The 18,107-nt window shown below is 45.0% G+C and overlaps 2 long non-coding RNA genes across 2 annotated transcripts; both read left to right on the forward strand.

Annotated features, from left to right (window-relative positions):
* Positions 1-2,010: 2,010 nt before the first annotated feature.
* LOC135376235 (uncharacterized) lies at positions 2,011-2,284 on the forward strand. Its single transcript, XR_010417589.1, has 4 exons — positions 2,011-2,030; positions 2,089-2,115; positions 2,174-2,200; positions 2,259-2,284. It is a non-coding gene; the product is annotated as an uncharacterized LOC135376235 (long non-coding RNA).
* Positions 2,285-2,670: 386 nt separating this feature from the next.
* LOC135376229 (uncharacterized) lies at positions 2,671-2,958 on the forward strand. The gene is made up of 3 exons (XR_010417588.1): positions 2,671-2,693; positions 2,789-2,812; positions 2,908-2,958. It is a non-coding gene; the product is annotated as an uncharacterized LOC135376229 (long non-coding RNA).
* The last annotated feature ends 15,149 nt before the right edge of the window (positions 2,959-18,107 follow it).

Raw genomic sequence — 18,107 nt, forward strand, 5'->3', positions numbered from 1 at the left:
TTGAGTCCGGCATTAAGTATGGCTAGAGAGATATTGTCACCTTGACGATACCTTCGCAACAAGTTACACTTGATGGCGACAAAGCGTTGGAGCCTCCGACTAATTTTTCCTCGTTGCGTCCGCATCGGGAACGGGAGAATTTTCATAATGCGACAATAATGCGACCTCTGGCCCGTTGTAGTTCAGATAGGAGTTTAATTTCATCAAATCCTCGTACATCAGCCATTGTACCGTCAAAGCAAAACGTTCACTTGGCTTCATGGATGATCCGAGCTTGGATGGCAACCGAGATAACGTCGGATGTTATTGTCTAGCCAATGAGATGGATTCGATGACCACAATCTACCACAACGACAACGTCTCAGATGCTCATGGTATTGTATAAAGAAATTTCTGGGTGGTGTCTTCAATGACTTCACAAGAGGAAGATCACCAATCAGAAGACAATCAGAATCTGAACAAAGAATCACATTTTTAGAGAGGGAAGAACGGGAAAGCTTTCTATACATACAATCGTCCTCAGAGATCGCGTAGCACTTCTGCGCTTCCATCGTCGACTGTGAGGGGGATGTTGAAAAGGAATCCGATGGAGAGGATGTGCATACTTTCCCTATTGGTTGCATTTTCCTTAGTTTGCAATTGGTTGTTTACTACAAAGATTTTTGCTACATGCGGATTTCTCCAGCCCACCCCCTTGTTTCTAACAGTCATTTATACAATGTAGGAGAGGATGTAATATAATAATGAGGATGCGTCAGCTTTAAAAAAATGAAGGTTTGGTTACTAGAGCATCACTTCGAAGCAACATGGCCAACGATGGTAGTAAATTTTGGTGGATTTTACCTTAAAGTTAGGTTTCTTAGGAAAGTTATCTTTCTTTGTTTTCTCGAGTTCTACTATTGAAGACGATGATGATATTGGTGAGTTTTGGTGGTTTTTCTCCTCAGGGTTAGTTTTCTTAAGAATGTTATCTTTCGCAGTATTCACATCGAGCCCAGTGTTTTACTTCGAAGAGGATAAGGAAATGGTGAATATGAAAAGCAAGAAGTATCTAAAGTTCCTTTCTTTTCAGCGCCTGAGTCACCACCACCAAGCTGTATGTATTAGCGACATTTCATTGATTTCATGTTAATATATGAGTTCCATTTCCGATGACTCAGTGTGTGTGGTAACGAATGAAAGTATGTACCAGCATGTGGACTTTGATTAGCTGATCTTAATAGCAAATATATTTTTAGATAGTCACCGGGTACCACCACCGGAAGAGAGTATAGTTATAGATCCCGTTTTCATGTTTGATCTTAATTGCAAATACCTTTTAGAATATCACCGGGTACCACCACCAGACAGTGAGTATAGTTATAGATCCTGTTTCCATGTTTGATTTTAATTGCAAATACCTTTTAGATGATCACCGGGTACCACCACCAGACAGTGAGTATAGTTATAGATCCTGTTTCCATGTTTGATCTTAATAGCAAATGCCTTTTAGATGATCACCGGGTACCACCACCAGACAGTGAGTATAGTTATAGATCCTGTTTCCATGTTTGATCTTAATTGCAAATATCTTTTAGATGATCACCGGGTACCACCGCCAGACAGTGAGTATAGTTATAGATCCTGTTTCCATGTTTGATCTTAATTGCAAATATCTTTTAGATGATCACCGGGTACCACCACGAGACAGTGAGTATAGTTATAGATCCTGTTTCCATGTTTGATCTTAATTGCAAATATCTTTAAGATGATCACCGGGTACCACCACCAGACAGTGAGTATAGTTATAGATCCTGTTGCCATGTTTGATCTTAATAGCAAATACCTTTTAGATGATCACCGGGGACCACCACCGGACAGTGAGTATAGTTATAGATCCTGTTTCCATGTTTGATCTTAATTTGAAAAATTTTTTCTGATGATCACTGGGTACCACCACCAGACAGTGAGTATAGTTATAGATCCTGTTTCCATGTTTGATCTTAATTGCAAATACCTTTTAGATGATCACCGGGGACCACCACCGGACAGTGAGTATAGTTATAGATCCTGTTTCCATGTTTGATCTTAATTGGAAATATCTGTTAGATGATCACCGGGTACCACCACCAGACAGTGAGTATAGTTATAGATCCTGTTTCCATGTTTGATCTTAATTGCAAATATATTTTAGATGATCACCGGGTACCACCGCCAGACAGTGAGTGTAGTTATAGATCCTGTTTCCATGTTTGATCTTAATTGCAAATACCTTTTAGATGATCATCGGGTACCACCACCAGACAGTGAGTATAGTTATAGATCCTGTTTCCATGTTTTATCTTAATTGCAAATACCTTTTAGATGATCACTGGATACCACCACCGGACAGTGAGTATAGTTATAGGTCTCGTTACCATGCTTGATATTAATAGTTGTTGTCTTTGTTTTCAGATTACTATGCCCCCCCAATGCAGCGTATGTACTAGTGAGTGTTCTCCTTCAGATTATTTAGTTCTATTGTCATATCATTTTTATGTAGATGATATTAATAGTTGCGTTCGTTTTCAAATTACCCTGGCCCAGCCATGCAGTGTATGCATTAGTGAACGTTCTCTTTCAGGATCTAGAGTTCCAATGGCATATCATTTTATGTAGATGATATTAATAGTTGTTGTCTTTGTTTTCAGACTACCCTGGCCCCCCAATGCAGTGTATGTATTAGTGAACGTTCTCTTTCAGGATACAGAGTTCCAATGGCATATCATTTTATGTAGATGATATTAATAGTTGTTGTCTTGGTTTCCAGACTACCCTGACCCCGCCATGCAGTGTATGTATAGAGAGCGTTCTACTTCAGTATATAAAGTTCAAATGGCATATCATTTTATGTAGATGATATTAATAGTTGTTGTCTTTTGTTTTCAGGTTACCCTGCCCCCCCCCCCCATGCAGCATATGTGTAAGTGAATGGAAGTTTGGATGTTGTTCTTAATATTAGGTTCCCTTTCAGAGCATTGCTGCTACTGCTGCAGTGAGTCATCTGGTTGGGTAAGCAATGTGACGAATGCTCATTTTATGTTATCTTTCAGATCCGAACGCCCTTACGGGACTCATTCAAGAAAGTTTAACAGAATCATTATTTGAATTATCACATATGGAATAAACATATTTTCGGTTGCAGAAAATGAGTACTGTCTTCTATGTTAATTATGTTTCAGGCAGAGGTGGGCAAATGCCCTCACGATCTTTGCCCTCACCTCAATTTTTGTCACAGATGTTTTTCCTCACCTCACCTCATTTTTTCGTTCCTCACCTCACCTCAACCTCACCTCACCTCATTTTAAAATTATTTTTCTCACCTCACCTTACCTCAACATTTTCCAGAACACTTTTTCCTCACCTCACCTCATCTTTTTCTGAAAAATTTTCCTAACCTCACCTCATGTCAATCTTTCTGAAGTATTTTCCTCACCTCACCTCCCTCAACCTTCATTCGAAAGTATTTTCCTCACCTCACCTCACCTCAACCTTCTTTCTAAAATACAGTCAACCCTCGATATATGAACCTTCGATTTATGAATTCCCTCGTTTTTTGAACACGAGCACTGGGAACCAAACTTTTTCTATTCATTTTTCCCTCATTTTATGAACCTCGATATTCGAATAAGGAACGCAATTTCTGGGAACCAACTAATAGTTGCCAGCGTTTTTGCCCTCGATTTATGAACGGATCGTTCCGAGGTCAACAGAAACCTTCCAAGGGATAATTCCGTGGTCTTATGAATGACGCCTCAATGGACAAAACGTTTTCCAGGTATTGCACCCTTGGTTCTTAACCCCTCGAAACCCAAACAACAAACAGGTTTTCTGGGGTTGCACAAGGTGCGACCAAGTGTACCTGACCTCAGTTGATGAATAAGGTGGTCGCTGTCACCCGTAGAATAATAAAAAAAATCCCGGAGGAAATCCGAGACCAGTCCAGTGCGAATGTGGTGACATCTCTTATTTCCAAGATTGACACAGTGGAAGGCATGGTCCAAAGCAAAATTAAACAATTCAGTATTGCATAATAAACAGAGTGTGAATGCGCTAACGTCTGTTCTTTGTGAGATTGATACAGCAGAAGGCATGGTCAAAAGCAAAATTACACAATATATGGCATTATAAACACAATCCCAACCCAGAAATACTGTTGGATTTGCTCGATAGTACTCAGTTAACTGAATTTTCGATTTATGAATCCCTCGATTTATGAACGATTTTTCGGGGAACCGAGGGTGTTCATAAATCAAGGGTTGACTGTATATTCAACTTTCTTATAATTTTTGCCTCGTTGAGCTCACCTTAACCAGTTTCTGTAAAATGTTTTCACTTCACAATTGCTCTTTCAATTAGGAGTGGCGTTGCTCATAGCCACAGTTGCTTCGTAGTGCTAACACAGAATCAAAAAGGTGTTAGGAGTGGGTAGGTGTATATGTTGCAGTTGGCTTTTTACTGCTTCGTTGGTTGATTCCTGACAACAAGTTACAAGTACCCACAGCTAAGATTCATTGCCTTGCTTGGTTCGTCCTTCTTGCAACAAGTATCCACTACATGTATGACCAGTAAAAATTGGAAATTGGACGTAGGTTACATGGGTAGAGAAGTTGCACAAACCGAGCAATTTTGAGTCGTTTTTCATAGTGACAAGGCAGGAATGGCTTTTATAGAGCATCTCTCAAGCGAGAATGATAATGGAGCTGCGGAAGTCGTTGTCGGGATGCTATGCAGCTATACTTCGAAATACTTCCATTTTTGTCGGTTATGACTTGATAGTATCGATCAATATTATTTAAATAGCAGACGTATTCATTTGTAGCCGGAATTCGGGGACCTTTTCTTCATCACCCTTGTTTTGAAGCAATCAGGTAGACGTGTTGTACGGATTACTAGTGACTTACGTGTTGACTTACTAATTAAATTACTTTATGTAGACACAGGCCTCTTGTGCCTTTTCACCTAACTTCATTGCCGTACTAAAAGCTCAATATTTCAACTTGTGGCAATACGGAATATATGCCATTATTTGCGCTTATTGCACTTAAAGCGCGTGTTGTTGCCTCCATTTCTTACATCAGTCTCTGATAAGGCCATTGGTTGTCATGTACTATGGTTCCAAATAATACGTGAAAGTCATCTGCATACATACTGACTAGTTTGGCTTTGTTGAAATCTAAACACTTAAAGCACACGGAACTACACTGAGCTGTTCATGTGTCTCACATCATGTATGTGACTCAACTGACTAGTTTGATTGTGTTGAAATCTGAGCTAAATACATATAAAGCACACATAAGCTATGTTCACTTGTACGTGTATCTGATCTGACACGTCTATCATGTATCTGACTCAACTGAAAGTCTGGAACTAACGCGCTTACAGCGAACACATTTTAGTGTAGAGAGCCTATGCTCACAGTAACATTTCTGCTACATTGGTAATAGAAAAAGCTGGCTCTCGGTGCCCTTTTAAGAGATCGCGCAATTGAAAATAGCCGCTCCACATTTCCTCAACCTCCCTCTCAAAAATTTTTCGTCACCTCACCTCAATCTCAATTTCGGAAATTTTTCCTCACTCACCTCACCTCAAAGTCCTTGTCAAAAAATTTTCCTCACCTCAACCTCCCTCTCGAAACATTTTCCTCACCTCAACTCACCTCAATCTCTCTTTTGAGAATTTTTTCCTCACCTCACCTTACCTCCCCTTTTAGACATTTTTTCTCGCCTCACCTCACCTCAATGTGAGTGACGTGAGGGTGATGTGAGAGTGAGGGTACCCTCACCCTCATTTGCCCTCGTGAGGATGCCCACTTCTGGTTTCAGGTGTGAAGGTTTTTCCACTGGGGTTTTCTCCATCACGCAGATTGGCAACACAATTGGCAATCCCCAGCACCATTGGCTTTAATTGGCATTAATAAAATATTTTTCACTTGTACAGATGTGGATGCCTGTTGATTGCATGTCTTGAGAAGGAAAGTATGCTATGTTAAGTGCGGTAGGAAAATACTCCCCGCTCGAGAATGAAATAAAAGATGTGAAAAGGGAATAAGATCTACTTTGCATGCTCATGCATGCTCGAATGTGAGAAGGAAGCCCCTCTCTATGCGACGAGCGGCCGCGAAACGCGCGCGGCGGTCTTGGCGCGCGCTCCTCCTTGGCACAAAATATCTTGCTCCAAATACCTTCCTATCTGGAGCGGGGGGGACCGATGGTTACCAGTATCTCTTGTCAGGAGTACCTTCCACTTTCTACTACTAACGTATGTCGGACTGGTGCGATCAGCTGTTCCAGGACGCTTGACGTGTAAAAGCAAGAACTGAATTATTTAAAAGATTATTTCAGCACGTATGTCCTTGAGGTAGCTCGTCAGTGCACACAGCCGAGGTTGCTGGTGCTGCCTTTGCCAGCTCCCCAGTACCTTCTCAGCATTAAGAGGTCGGTTGTCAAGTTTCGCAAGGGCGTTCTTCAGTGTTCGTCGACTAGAGTCGGAGCGTCGGCAGGTGACCAGCACGTGCTCCGTGTTCTCCACAGTTCTGCAAGTTGAACAGTTCGACGATCCAACGACACCTATCTTATGAAGGAATGCTGCGTACGGGACGTTGACTCGCAGGCTTTGGGTGACGTACTCTACAGGCTTTGGCATCTTCGATTGGAGGCAGTCGGTGCAGGAACGATTGCTTCATGACGTCACTTGTCCACGTGGTTTTAGAGAGGCGACAACGTAGGGAGGAAAGCAAGTACTTTGCATCAGATTTGCGTGAAGTAGATTTTATGAGTATTTTTTTTTATGGTGAGCAATTCGAGCAACCTGGTCCGCCTTCTCATTTCCACTGATACCGCAGTGCCCTGGGATCCACTGGGTAATGATGTTGTTACCCTCTGTTTCGGCAAAGTTGTATGCTGCGATAACACTGTAGACGACCGGTGCAAGTCGTCGAACCTGGCTAAATTTTTCTTCCGAGAACAGCTTTCATGTTAAATAAACCAGTTTTAAAGTTTCGCCCTGCCTCTGCAGCTAAGGAAGCCCCACAGACAGTAACACCATGATGACGTAGTCCAGGGACACCAATGGCGGCGCGGTGCAGAAGATTGTCTCTAACGAGAGGGAAAGAAAAATAAGAAGTGAGTGTGACGTCATTCTGTGCGGTTGCGGAAGTGCGGGTGAGGGGAATCAACTGAGACAAACAATTATCCCTGCTGAAAAATGCCATAAGCTTCCATATATGAGGAATTATGAGCACTGTGAGAAAAGGAATGAGCACTGTGAGTATGGCTATGAGCGCTGTGAGCACGGTTATGAGCGCTGTGAGCAGCGTTACGAGCACTGTGAGCAAGCCAATGAGCAAGAGGAAAAGGGGAGCGGGGGGGGGTATGTGCACAGCAGTGAGCGTTACGAGCAGTTCTGAGCAAACGAATGAGCGCTGTGAGATGCCCAATGAGCGGAATGTGAAGTCACATTGACCGTGTGAGCTGTGTGAGCAGCTGATGAGCAGGGTGAAAATGATATCATCACGTACACGTCTAAAAATGGGCTAACTTGAGACTTTAGGGATATGGATAAATTTAGACGTCTAGAAGCCGTCCATAACGCTATACATTATTTAGACGTCTAAAAAGGGTGGTCTACGAGAGATGGCCGTAATATTTCGCAGTAGACGTCTTCCGTTGGACGTCTAAAAGCAGGTCACATGTCGACCACATTCAGCCTTGCATCACAAATTTATGCAACCATTTTCACAGGAGCTATAACACAGCGTCGCCTCTGCGCTCTGCGAAAAATTATCAAAGTAGTTTGTTTTTGCTGCTGTCATGACAGAGCGACTACAAACCGTGTGTCTTGCAACAGTGAGGTTCAACGATATTAAATCCAATTTTTATTTGCACTGACCCCATGAACAACCTAGTCTGAGCAATGTTAAAATCGTTAGAAGCAGGCAAAAGAAAATACAACAGCACAAGAGTGATGCAATGAGACGAAAATATAAGTGCGATGTAGCCGTCGGCGCGAGTTTGGAAATGGCGCCGGCAGAGGGCGCCGCTAGCGGCGCAGCGCAGGGCGCAGGCGCAACAGTCAGTGCTCTGTTGCCACATCTACAGATTTATCATGAGATCTACCCACATCTTCAAAAATCTACAGATCTACAGAGGTTTCTGAAAATCTCATGACGAATGCTCCAACGAATGAGTTAGTCGAACCAGTCTTTCGCATCAGTGCACAAAACGACAACGATGAAAAACGTCAGCAGAATGCGGGAATGAGTGTCTTACCGACTATATTTTAGAATATTTTCCAGAGTTAATTTTATGAAAACGAATCAAACAAACAGCCTCTCAGCGACCACCATAACTGGCCTCCTGCACACAAAACGCATGCTGTTGGGTCAAGCTGCTTCGCCTTCGCCGTTGACAAGGATTTGATCCGTCGATCACGAAACTGGCGGCACTCGCCGGAGGAGAAGGACGCCTACAGCGACTGAACCATTGGCGAGCCTTAGCGCTAAATCCCTTTTCTTGAGTGTTTGTGTGCGTGTTACCAGTTGTGCGCGCTACACAGACTTTAAAGTGAAACCACAACGTTTATAATTCACGTCACGCATGTACGCTTTCATTATGTCTGTGGAAATAATATATCGAGCTTTATTGTTTTTGTGGTCCGACCCTCGCTCACCATTGTGATGGTGGAGCGAGCGAGAGAATATGTTCCTATACTACACGCGATGTGTTATTCTTGGTCGGAGCGCCACAGCTGCTGTGAACAGACGTGTCAAAGTATTAAAATCTACGTGTAGCGACACTTTTTTGAATTGTAGCAGACTCGAATACGCGACATCGCAAACCGAACGTTCCAACGCGTAATGCCAGTGTGCCACAGCAATAAATTCCGACTGTGGTCTTCAGCAGTGGAGCGAAACAAGCCCTTGCTCTTCCACTTATTTAGAGACGCAAGTAGACATTCCAGATTTGAAGGCAAAACGTTCAAGAAACTGAGTTTTTAATGGCTACAGATTTTTAGCTCTATCTACAGATTTTTCTAACTCCGATCTACAGATAAATTTGTTTTACGTGTGGCAACACTGGGTCAGTGTTCAAACTTCTTCGCCCGCCTCCGGTCTGTTTTGAGCTCACGCTGGCTACAGAACTGTTTCGAAGTTTAGTAAGTTTATTTCTTGCACAGCGTCGCGCGTATGTTTTCTTGCAATCTTGAGGCCAACGAGGTAGTTCTGCGTCCTGTCCAGTGCAATGAACGATGGCATTAAGCGTAACAACGAACGCTGTTGTAGCGTCCCTTTGTTCTCTGGACTTCAGCAGGGCTGAGTTTTCTTACTTTCTTGTCCTGCGCTTTTAATGTTGTGCCTGCTTGTGTTCACAATCCCACGCGGTAGAGCTGTGGAGCACAGCTACCTGAATGGCGTTTCCTTTCTCTGCAGAATGTGGTTGCGTATGAGTGACGAACAATATGGAGATGTGGGACTGCACCTGTGTGTGTTCAGATTCAATCGTTTGGATACGTTGTTGACGGGAGTGCCTGTTGGTTAGTAGTAATGACTGGACACAGACTGTCCGCAACGCTACAAGGCTTCTGGACACGTTTAATTAGCAATTAGAGCTAATTGGGACCCCCACATTAATCAGCATCATCCAATGAGTCATCACACTAATTGGGGAGCATCTAACTCGTGTCCAGACCACCCTGTGCGTTGGCGACAACCTGTGTCCATAAAAAATAAAAAATAGGTAGAAAATAAAATAAAAAGATAGAATTAGAGTGGAGAGAAACAATTTATTCGAAAATCAACGACGACGCGGCGAAGAAACCGCTCCGCAGCGTCCGAGTGACCAGCACCCGCCATGTTGGTAGTTGGCGACGGGCAGTTGCAGAGATCGACGACAGGTGGCCAAGTAGTTGCAAGGCATCACACCAGAAGGCGCCACCATCATAGCTCTATGCCAGAAAGACAGAACAAGACACTAGCGGCAGGTAGAAAATGCCAACACTGCTGAACAAGTCTAGGCATGCGAGAGAAAAGGTTTAACACACAGTACACACAGAAAACAGTACACATTGGGGAAAAGGCTTAGGGGAGCGACCGCTTAGGCCTAACCACAGCGTCACAACACTATCCAGCTAACACAAAGCGGGAACCGCTAAACGTGCGTCAACACGAAGAAAAGGCTTGGTCTCCACTAAACAAGTCTAAACATGCGAGAAAAAGCTTAACACGAGCGCGGTCAAACATCGACAAATCACTCGTTGGTCAGCGCTAAACACGGGGGGGGGGGGGGCACGGCGAACATGCGAGAAAAGGAGCACGGCAAATCACTCACCTTTTCCCCCGCGGCGACTGCTCATCAGCCAGGCAGAAACTGAGCGGGCGCGGGGACTGCGGAGTAACCGAGCACACGTCTGCTCTCCGCGACAGCCAGAGCGCAACTGACTGAGGCGACGCACTGTGGCAGCTACGTATACGCGCGCTCCTAGCGCCCTCTGTGCGCTCCTAGCGCCACCTGCGAGAGGCTAAGAGAGAAGAGCATTCCTGCGCCCCCTGCTGGCCGTTCTCATTGGTGGTGACGTCATCCCATTTTCCCAAGGCTACACCGTTTTTTTTTTCACACAGTCGACACAACTGGACAAGGTCAATCTGCAATGAAGCCGCGGTATGACGTCATCATGCACCTGCGTGGCTCAAGGACGCGTACGCTCTAGACAGGGGACCTATTATTTACTGAATCACTATCTCAAGATTATTTCCTTTATTCTTCTATAACGATTGCATAGGAAGCTATTGCAGAAGAGCACCATGTATGAAAGCTGATCGTAGGAATTCCAAAGTCTTACTAAATGAGAATTGTAAAAGAACAAAATATCCTAACACGTAACTCCATCAACGGCTAATAAGAGGACTAGGCACTCAACAAATCAACACAGAGCACGGGTAACACGGAGCGCAGAACGATGCATCTACTCCATCCGACAGCCAGGCACGGAACTGAGTCGTAATGCTTCTTCTCCTCTATAAAGTCACGCATCTGTCCCTCTTGCGGTTGATTTCTGATCTAATTTAATCGCGAAATTATTAAGAATAGCACTATTCCCATTCAGGGCAGCACTATCGTCAAGACAACAATGTTCCTTGTCGAAAAAGGAAAAAATACAAAAGCGTCAGCATAGGAAAGCATGCATATCGGGGCATGTCAGAACACGTCAGGACAAATTGCACGACTGCTGGGCAACAGAGGAAAACAAACACTTGAACAGAGTGAAAAGACACTCACTATCATCGGACACATACACTACATTCCCTCATTGTAAATCCGCTCATCACAAAATCCACCTGCATCGTCGAACACCATTCACCAGTGACGAACCACACATCCGCACCCCATCAGAGGCGGACAGAACCCCAGCGAAACTAAGATCTTCCACTGACGGCCAACACAACTGCTAGGAGCAGAATTAACGTGTCCAGATCGGCCAGTGTCCGAGAGAGAAGTGAATCCTTGTGCCCCCAGCTGGCCGTTCTCATTGGTCGTGACGTCACCCTATTATCTCACGGCTACACTGTTTTTTTCCACTAATGCTCCTCTATACAAGGTCAACCTGAAACAATAGTGTTGCGGTATGAGGTCATCATGCAGGTATGTATGTATGTATCTAGTTAGAGGTTTTCTGGCGCAGGGGCTACTTAGGCCAAAGAGCGCCAAGTCACTGATAAGAAAAAATCATGGATTATGTAATGGGTGATTTGCTTAAAATCAGGAAGACATTAAAATGTATGCATATATGTAAAACTTCTAGAGGTGTCTTGTGAAGAGTAAAATACCAATGATGAGTAAAATACTTATATACTTTGTAAGATCTTGATACAATCTAAAAACCTTAAAACATTCACGTGGGGTACTATAGGCTCATTGCCAAGCAAAAGCGAGGGATGAAATGGTATGCAATACCGATAGAATCGTGAAAAGTGGTTAAAACGATACTGTTCATACGCTGGGCATGCTATTAAAACGTGAATAACTGTTAGAGGCTCCTGACAGTATTGGCACTCTGGCTGCGGTTGTCCAAGAAGTAGGTGCTGGTGTGTTAGGTGTGTGTGCCCTATTCTTAGTCTGGAAAGTGTGACTTCAAAGAAGCGATTTCGGTGATAGGAACTCTCCCACTCTTTAATTACTGGTTTTACCAAATGCAACTTGTTACTAAGTTCTGTATCCCATGTCAGCTGCCACTGTGATACGAGAGCCTTTTTTAGAGCTGGCCTGTAGTCCTGAAAGGGAATTTGCATAGTTTGCGGAGGAGACAGTGAGGCAGCCTTTGCTGCAGCATCAGCTAGCTCATTTCCAGCAATCCCTACGTGGCTGGGGACCCAGCAAAAGTGTATGTCATCCCCTTTTGCAGAGAGTTTGTGAAGGCGTACATTTAGATTACGGAAGAGAGCATTTTTAGTTTGCTCTTTTGTTTTCATTGCCATCATTAGACTCCTTGAATCTGTGTAAATTACAGTTTTCTTTTTGTTTTCGCTCGATATTCTATCGAGTGCTAAAAAGACCTCATATAACTCGGCCGTATAGACACTTGCTCTTGGGTTAAGGCTAAGGTGCTGCACATCACCCACTTCATTGACGGCTGCAGCTGCTACCGCGTTTGATGATTTAGAGCCATCCGTGTAAAATGCAGCGAAGTCCCTATAACTGTATTTTATTCTAAAGAACTCCTGTTTTATAACAACAGAAGGGGTAGATTTCTTATTGTACTTTTCTAACTTGAAATTGCATAGAATTTCTTTTTTCTTCCATGGCGCAATCTCATTTTGAGGACGAATTATATGTTCTTTTATAAGCTCAACTCCACACTCTTGCGCAAACTGCTTTCCACGAATTGGAAAACTTGGAATGCACCTTGGCTTGTTTTCAAATAATCTATTCATGTGATCATCTTCCAAAATACCTTGACAAGGGTGGTCTTGAAGTGAGAAAGCTTTTGCCATGTAAGACAAGGTTAAGAATTTCCTCCTAAACATTAGAGACGGTTCAACTGCGTCGACATACAAACTCTGTATTGGGGATGTACGGTATGCACCAGTTGCAAGTCTTAAGGCTGAGTGATGAACAGGGTCAAGAGATTTCAGTGTGGACGATCGGGAAGATCCATAGACTATGCATCCGTAATCTATCTTTGAACGTATCAGTGATCTGTACACACGTAAGAGACACGTTCTGTCTGCACCCCATGTTTTGTGTGAAAGAAGTTTCAGGATATTTGATGCCTTCCGTGCACGCAACTTTAGTTTCTGAATATGAATCCCGAATGTGAGTTTTGCATCAAATGTTAAACCAAGGAACTTATACTCTGTTTTCAGTGGAATAGCTTCCCCACTAAGGAGCAAGTTGGGTTGTGGAGGCAGGCCACGCTTGCGATGAAAACAGACGCAAGCAGATTTCTCAGAAGAAAACCGAAAACCATTCTCATCGGCCCATTTGGTAAGGCGATTAATGGCTACCTGCATTTGGCGTTCACATATAGCAAGGTTGCACGAGCGGAAGCTTATTTGTAGATCATCTACATATAATGAGTATTGGATTGTAGGAGGGATGACGCCAACAACTGAATTGATTTTCAGGACAAAAAGCGTAACGCTCAAGACACTGCCCTGAGGGACTCCGTTTTCCTGTACAAACAGGTATGATAATGTATTTCCGAGGCGCACACGGAAAGTTCGGTTAGAAAGAAAGTCTTGAATGCAATGGTACATATTTCCTCCGATTCCGCAATTTATGAGGTCTTGTAAAATTCCATATCTCCATGTGGTGTCATAAGCCTTCGTTAGGTCGAAAAACACAGATAAGCAATACTGATTCTTAATATGAGCCTCCCTTATCTGCGTTTCCAGACGAACCAGCTGATCAAGTGTGGATCGGCCACGACGAAACCCACACTGAAAGCGGTCTAGCATTTCATTACTTTCGAGAATATATACCAATCTGTTGTTATGTTGTTAACAAGCCGTTCGAATGTTTTACAAAGACAGATCGTCAAAGTAATGGGCCGATAACTTTCTGCACAGCTCGGGTCTTTGCCGGGTTTGAGAATCGGAATCACAGTTGCTACTTTCCAATCCTTAGGGATTTTGCCCTCCACCCAAATCCTATTGAAGAATGACAACAGAGCCTGCAGTGAAGGAGGTGGTAGCTTTTGTATCATGTTATAATGGATACTGTCAGGTCCTACAGCTGTTGCTTTGCAGCTCGACAATACTGCCTCAAGCTCCCTAATCGTAAACTCACAGTCATATTCTTCTTTTGTCTTTGGGCTTAAAAGCCTATTTCGTTCAGCCTTTTCTTTGTGCTTTAAGAATCTACTTGTGTACCCAGCAGAACTGGACACTTTGAAAAAGTGTTCACCTAATAGATCTGCCTGATCCTTAAGGGACGTGCTATTTGGATTACTCGTAGAAAGAAGAGGAATTGTAAAAGCCCTATGCTCTCCGTCCATTTTTCTGATTTTTTCCCAAACAGCTTTTGCTGGTGTTTGGCTGTTTATACCACTAACGAACCCTTGCCATGTTTTTCGCCTGGCTTGTTTTCTAGTGTAACGGGCCTTGGCTTTTGACCTTTTAAACGCAATCAGATTTCCTGTTGTTGGAGCGCGCTTGAAAGAGTTCCAGGCTTTGTTCTGCGCCTGACGTGTTTTGCGGCACTCTTCGTTCCACCATGGTTTGGGATTTTTACGTAGTCGTCCACTGGACCGAGGGATCGCTTTTGATGCTGCATCTATTATGGTGTGTGTAATCGCTTCATTTTCATCATCTACTGATAGGTGCATCAGATGTTCATGATCGATTGTTGCCAGTTCTCTGTATGTGTCCCAATTTGCGTGTTCCAGTTTCCATCGAGGTGGACGCACCTCCAGAGTTGGTGCTAACGATCGTGTTTCTATAAGAATAGGAAAGTGGTCACTCCCATACGGATTCTGAATTGCGGACCAGGTATAGTCCAACGACATTCCTGAGGAAGCTAAAGACAAGTCAATGCATGAAAATGTTTTATGTGTACTGTTATAATATGTAGGGTCACCATTGTTCAAGATGGTGATGTTCGTGGTGTCTAATACTTCCTCAATTAATTTGCCATGTGCATCTCTCCTTTCACTGCCCCAGAGAGGGTGGTGTGCATTTAGGTCTCCCAGAATAAAGAATGGCTCTGGCAACTGATTGATCAGGTCAAGAAAATCGCCTAGTGTGGGATTGCTGCTTGGAGGTATGTAAAGAGAGACTACAGTTGTCAGATGTTTCAGTTGTGCCCTAACAGCCACTGCTTCCAACGATGTATTTAGAGGTATCTCTTTTATGATTACACCAGAGTTAGCCACAATTGCAACACCCCCTCCGGTGCTACCTATGCGGTCCTTACGGTAGATTGTGTGATGTTTAAATAGTTTTGTGTGTGTGTTCAACATGGTTTCTTGCAGACAGAAGATATATGGCCTATGTATATCCAGTAGGGCACAAATATCATCATAGTTTTGAGCAGCGCCACGGCAGTTCCATTGCAATATAGAGATGCCCATTATACAGGTAACTAAAGGGACCAACAAATTAAGGGTTACTACCTGAAGCATAACTTATGTTTAAGGTGGCAGCACCCTTTGGGGGACCGGCCTTCGCTGCTCATTGGAAGGGGCGTTAGGCTTAGAGCCTCTACCTCTCCCTTTATCTGTTCTTTCTCTTTTTTCTTTTCCAGGCAAGCTGGATATACTCGATGACGATGTAGCGGGCCGTGGACAATGACGAAGATGGCCACGCGCCTGAAGCACCTGCCTCAGTTCCACCGGCGCGGCCATGGAGATAGGCCACCGTCATCGCCTCTCCGTGGCATACCATCATCGCCGGTCGGGGCTCATGTAGAGGAACTCCACCTCCTCTACATTTGGTGACCCGAACAACGAACACCATGTTCGGAGCAATTCGGCTCTTTACTATCCCAAATTCCTGACGACGCCTTCGACGAGCACTACCACAGCGCCCTATACTTGGACCCACCGCCTGCAAACCCCACCGTTAACGTACCCGGCGCCTTTCCGTCTGCGGCCTCACCGTCCAGCACGGCCCGGCCCACCTCTGCAGCCGTGAAGCATTTCACCGTCCGGCTCACGACGACAGCATCACGTCTGCCCTTCTCCTAGCGACTGAATCGCCGACCGCTTACGTACCGCCCCCCTCCACGGTACCGGTTCAGACGACCATGCAACGCTTCGACCGCTCACTGGTCATACGATCCTCTAACCGACCATCGCTTGACGGATCCCTGGGACCGCCCTGCGCTGTGCGCGGACCCCGGCACACTCACTACCCGTTACTTCCTTTCCGCCTCTCGACGCTCTATTCGCAGCCGGCCGCGACAACAGAGCAAAGTGCTCGCCTGCCGGTTTCGGCAGTCGCGGCCGCCGACGCCACGGCCCGCATTAGCCGGCGTCTCGGCAGTTTTCACGGCAGTCCTCACGGGTACGCAGCATCACTTCCTGGGACCCTATGAGCTCACGCTCCCGTGCCGGTTGCGGCACCCCAGGCCACGACTCTGACGCCCAACCATTCGCCCTTCATCTGCCTCGCTCATCGAGAGCTTCACGCAACGGGTATTCTGCTGTCCCGCGAATTCGTCCAGTAGTGCACGTCATCCACGGCCGCTCTCGCTCTCTCCCTCCGGTATAGACGTGATTCTTCCATCTTTCTTATCGCCGCTCCGCGTCTGAGGGGGGACCACTGCAGCGGGCCGTGGACAATGACGAAGATGGCCACGCGCCTGAAGCACCTGCCTCAGTTCCACCGGCGCGGCCATGGAGATAGGCCACCGTCATCGCCTCTCCGTGGCATACCATCATCGCCGGTCGGGGCTCATGTAGAGGAACTCCACCTCCTCTACATTGACTTCTGCGACATGCAGCCATCATCATCGACGTCCATACTTTGAGATATCTGGGAAGGAACCTTTAAGTTCCCGTCCCAAACAGACTGTGCGCCATCGACCTTGGACGAGGTCGTGGCTCCTTTGTTGTGGCCAGTCTCTCGATTAGCCACTGGCAAAATTGGGAGGCACTTGCGTGTCTCCCACATCCTGCTGGGGGGTGTGGAGTGGAGTCTCAGTTACCTGAAAACAGGTCTGAGTCTCCATAGACCTCCTCGGTGGTGCCACCCCCCTGCGCACCACGTCGGAAAAACTACCTTTCTTTGCAAAGTCAAGCTGTGCTTTTGCAGCTTTATATGTAAGGTTCTGCTCTGTCTTGATTTTAATTATCTGCTTCTCATCTTTCCAACGGGGACATGACCTGGAGTACACCGGATGGTTTCCCTCACAGTTTGCACAGTGGAATTCGTTGTTACAGTTCTCTGGTGTATGGTCCTTCCCTGCACACTTTGGGCAAACAGGATGGCCACGGCAGACTTGTGAACTGTGCCCAAAGCGCTGACACTTAAAGCAGCGCCTTGGGTTTGGGACGTATGCTCTTACATTACAATTAAGGTAGCCGGCTTTGATACTTGAGGGCAGTGAGTGAAGTTTGAATGATAGTATGATATGTTTAGTCGGGATCTCTTTGCCGTCTCTGCGGATGAATATTCGTTTTGCTGTGACGACTCCTTGTTCTTTCATACCTTCTTCAATTTCAGATTCAGAACAGGAAAGCAGTTCATCCTCTGAAGTTACGCCCTTTACAATGTTCAGTGTACGATGTGTACTGACTGATACAAGTGTGTCCCCTATCTCTGTCAGTGACTGAAGTGCTATGCTTTGCTGCTTCGTATGTACTTCTACTTGGATGGAACCAGAGTTCAGTTTTTTTGCTTGATAGGATTTGCCTATGACCTGTTCAATAACTTTTGCCACGAGAAATGGTGATACTTTTGCCAGTGAGGTGTTTTCGTCACTTGGCTGAATAATCAAGAACTTGGGGAACCAGGGTTCTGGCGATAGGTCAGTGATGCTCAGTGTCTGTCTCCCGGTGCGACTCCTTTTGTGGAGCCGATCAGGTTTTTTTTGTTTTGATGTATCCATACAAAGAGTGTTCAGATTCAGTGCAGTCGGTGTGTCGCCCAC

Source organism: Ornithodoros turicata, unplaced genomic scaffold, assembly GCF_037126465.1.
Source record: "Ornithodoros turicata isolate Travis unplaced genomic scaffold, ASM3712646v1 ctg00001065.1, whole genome shotgun sequence".
In the NCBI taxonomy this organism is placed as follows: domain Eukaryota; kingdom Metazoa; phylum Arthropoda; class Arachnida; order Ixodida; family Argasidae; genus Ornithodoros; species Ornithodoros turicata.